The sequence below is a fragment of the Arachis hypogaea genome, chromosome 9 (assembly GCF_003086295.3).
Source record: "Arachis hypogaea cultivar Tifrunner chromosome 9, arahy.Tifrunner.gnm2.J5K5, whole genome shotgun sequence".
Classification (NCBI taxonomy): Eukaryota; Viridiplantae; Streptophyta; class Magnoliopsida; order Fabales; family Fabaceae; genus Arachis; species Arachis hypogaea.
Window position 1 is genome coordinate 87666896 of NC_092044.1, and position 4498 is coordinate 87671393.

At 37.0% G+C, this 4498-nt stretch overlaps 1 non-coding gene across 1 annotated transcript; it reads right to left on the minus strand.

Moving 5' to 3' along the window:
• Nucleotides 1-4057: 4057 nt before the first annotated feature.
• LOC112713661 (small nucleolar RNA R71) lies at nt 4058-4165 on the minus strand. The gene has a single exon (XR_003158632.1). It is a non-coding gene; the product is annotated as a small nucleolar RNA R71 (small nucleolar RNA).
• Between the last annotated feature and the right edge of the window lie 333 nt (nt 4166-4498).

Below are 4498 nucleotides of genomic sequence, written 5' to 3' on the forward strand. Positions count from 1 at the left end.
TGACTCATTTAGATAGATGCATTTAGAATAGGTTGCATTGCATAACATTCCACCACTTTAACCTTACCTTATTCTTTACCTTGGATTTAGCATGAGGACATGCTATTGTTTAAGTGTGGGGAGGTTGATAAACCCATATTTCATGAGTTATTTTGTGCTTAGTTTGAGTGATTTATTCAATCCTTCACCCACTTATTCATATTAATTTTATGGTTTTACTTTCCCTTCCTTATTATGTGATGTATGTGAAAAACATGTTTTCTAAGCTTTAAAATTAATTATTTTAATTACCTTTATTTTCATTCGATGCCGTGATTAATGTGTTGAGTAGTTTCAGATTTTCTTAGTATGTTTTTTAGTATGTTTTAGTTAGTTTTTAGTATATTTTTTTTAGTTTTTAGTTAAAATTCACTTTTCTGGACTTTACTATGAGTTTGTGTGTTTTTCTGTGATTTCAGGTATTTTCTGGCTGAAATTGAGGGACCTGAGCAAAAATCTGATTCAGAGAATAAAAAGGACTGCAGATGCTGTTGGATTCTGACCTCCCTACACTCGAAGTGAATTTTCTGGAGCTACAGAAGCCCAATTGGCGTGCTCTCAACGGCGTTGGAAAGTAGACATCCTGGGCTTTCCAGCAATATACAATAGTTTATACTTTGCCCAAGATTTGATGGCCCAAATTGGCGTTCCAAATCAGCTCAAAACTGCCCGGCGTTAAACGCCGGAACTGGCACAAGAATGGGAGTTAAACGCCCAAACTGGCACAAAAGCTGGCGTTTAACTCCAAGAGAAGTCTCTACACGAAAATGCTTCAATGTTCAGCCCAAGCACACACCAAGTGGGCCCGAAAGTGGATTTTTATGTAATTTACTCATCTTTGTAAACCCTAGGCTATTAGTTCTCTACAAATAGGACCTTTTGCTATTGTATTTTCATCTTTAGATCTTTGAATCTTTTGATCACGTTTTGGGGGCTGGCCTCACGGCCATGCCTAGACCTTGTTCTTATGTATTTTCAACGGTGGAGTTTCTACACACCATAGATTAAGTGTGGAGCTCTGCTGTACCTGGAGTATTAATGCAATTACTATTGTTCTTCTATTCAATTCAGCTTATTCTTGTTCTAAGATATTCATTTTCACCCAAGAACATGATGAATGTGATGATTATATGACAGTCATCATCATTTTCACTTATGAACGCGTGCCTGACAACCACTCCCGTTCTACAAGCAAACAAGGCTTGAATGTTTATCTCTTGGATCCCTTAATCGGAATCTTCGTGGTATAAGCTAGAATTGATGGCGGCATTCAAGAGAATCCAGAAGGTCTAAACCTTGTCTGTGGTATTCTGAGTAGGATTCAATGATTGAATGACTGTGACGAGCTTCAAACTCCTGAAGGCTGGGCGTTAGTGACAGACGCAAAAGAATCACTGGATTCTATTCCAACCTGATTGAGAACCGACAGATGATTAGCCGTGCCGTGACAGGGTGCGTTAAACATTTTTACTGAGAGGATGGGAGGTAGCCACTGACAACGGTGAAACCCTACATACAGCTTGCCATGGAAAGGAGTAAGAAGGAATGGATGAAGACAGTAGGAAAGCAGAGAGACGGAAGGGACAAAGCATCTCCATACGCTTATCTGAAATTCTCACCAATGAATTGCATAAGTATCTCTATCTTTATCTTTATGTTTTATTCATACATCATCCATAACCATTTGAGTTTGCCTGACTAAGATTTACAAGGTGACCACAGCTTGCTTCATACCAACAATCTCTGTGGGATCGACCCTTACTCGCGTAAGGTTTATTACTTGGACGACCCAGTACACTTGCTGGTTAGTTGTGCGAAGTTGTGATAAAGAGTTGAGATTACAATTGTGCGTACCATGTTGATGGCACCATTGATGATCACAATTTCGTGCACCAAGTTTTTGGCGCCGTTGCCGGGGATTGTTTGAGTTTGGACAACTGACGGTTCATCTTGTTGCTTAGATTGGGTATTTTTTTTTCAGAATTCTTAAGAATGAATTCTAGAGTTTCATGATGATCTGTTGAAGTCTGGCTGGCTGTGAAGCCATGTCTAATTTTATTGGACCGAGGTTTCAACTTATCATCACAAGAGCTTGTTGATTTTTATCAATCTTGCTGTTGGAGCAATGATCTGCTAAGGCTTGGCTGGCCATTGGCCATGTTTAGTGTTTTGGACCGGAGCTTTCTTTGAAAGCTTGACTGGCTATGAAGCCATGTCTAATTCCTGGACCGGAGTCTTAGACTAGCATTGCAATGATTCCTGGAATTCTCATTAAGAATTTTGATATCTTTATTTTCTTTTCCACTTAATTTTCGAAAAAAACCAAAAATATTGTATGTCTCTTGTTGAGTCTAGAGTCTCATTTTAAGTTTGGTGTCAATTGCATGTTTTTGTTCTTCTTGCATTTTTCATGTGTCTTCAGTGATCTTCAAGTTGTTCTTGATGATTTACTTGCTCTGATCTTTAAATTCTCTTGTCTTTAGTGTTTTGTTGTTTCTCATATGCATTCTCAACTTGTTAGAAATTTTTAAGTTTGGTGTCTTGCATGCATTTGTTTATTTGATTTCAGTTACATTTTTGATTATTCCTCATTATAAAAAAAAGATCCAAAAATATTTTTAATTTGTGTCTTTTCAAGTCAATAATACAGAGAATTGAAGATTCAGAACATATAGCAGAGGAATTACACAGAAAAAGCTGGGCGTTCAAAACGCCCAGTGAGGAAGGCAGAATGGGTAGAGCTTTGGGCGTTAAACGCCAGAATGTGCACCATTCTGGGTGTTTAACGCCAGGATGGCACAAGAGGGAAGATTCTGTTTTCAATTCAAAATTTTTTCAAGTTTTCAAAATTTTTAAATCAAATCTTTTTCAAATCAAATTTTTTCAATCAAATCTTTTTCAAAATCAATTTCTTTCCATTTTCAAAAATACTTGCTATCAATTAATGATTTGATTCAACATTTCAAGTATGTTGCCTTTTCTGTTGAGAAAGGTTTAATGTTTGAATCATATCTTTTCTTGTTAGCCAAGTCATTAATTTTCAAAATCAAATCTTTTTAAATTATTTTTCAAATCATATCTTCTCAATCACATCTTTTTAAAAGACCATAACTTTTAAATAATATCTTTTTAATCACATCTTTTTCAAAATAGTTTTCAATTATATCTTTTTGCTTTCTAATTTCAAAATCTTTTTCAAAAATCACTTGATTTCTTTTCCACCCTTGGTTTTCGAAAATTAATTAGTATTTTTCAAAATGTTTTTCATTTATTTTTGAAAATTTCTTCCCCTATTCTCACATCCTTCTATTTATAGACTAACACTATTCCTTAATGCACAATTCGAACTCCATCTTTCTTGATAAGTTCGAATTTTCTACCTCTTCCTTCTATTTTTCTTTTCCTCTGACACCTCAAGGAATCTCTATACTGTGACATAGAGAATTCCATATTTTCTTGTTCTCTTCTCTTTCATATGAGCAGGAGCAAAGACAAAAGCACTCTTGTTGAGGCTAATCCTGAACCTGAAAGGACCTTGAAGCGAAAACTAAGAGAAGCTAAGGCACAACTCTCTGTAGAGGACCTAACAGAAATCTTCAAAGAAGAAGAACACATGGCAGCCGAAAACAACAACAATGCCAACAATGCAAGGAAGGTGCTGGGTGACTTTACTGCACCTACTCCCGACTTCTATGGGAGAAGCATCTCTATCCCTGCCATTGGAGCAAACAACTTTGAGCTTAAGCCTCAATTAGTTTCTCCAATGCAACAGAATTGCAAGTTCCATGGACTACCATTGGAAGATCCTCATCAGTTTTTAGCTGAATTCTTGCAAATCTGTGACACTGTCAAGACTAACGGGGTTGACCCTGAGGTCTACAGACTTATGCTATTCCCTTTTGCTGTAAGAAATAGAGCTAAAACATGGTTGGACTCACAACCTAAAGAAAGCCTGAACTCTTGGGAAAAGCTAGTCAATGCTTTCTTGGCAAAGTTCTTCCCACCTCAAAAATTGAGTAAGCTTAGAGTGGAAGTCCAAACCTTCAGACAGAAGGAAGGAGAATCCCTCTATGAAGCTTGGGAAAGATACAAACAATTAATCAGAAAGTGTCCTTCTGACATGCTTTCTGAATGGAGCATCATAGGTATCTTCTATGATGGTCTGTCTGAACTGTCCAAGATGTCTTTGGATAGCTCTGCTGGAGGATCTCTTCATCTGAAGAAGACGCCTGCAGAAGCTCAAGAACTGATTGAAATGGTTGCAAATAACCAATTCATGTACACTTCTGAAAGGAATCCTGTGAACAATGGGATGAATCAGAAGAAAGGAGTTCTTGAGATTGATACTCTGAATGCCATATTGGCTCAGAACAAAATATTGACTCAGCAAGTCAATTTGATTTCTCAAAGTCTATCTGGAATGCAAAATGCATCAGTGGTGGACGAAATTGTGATCTTT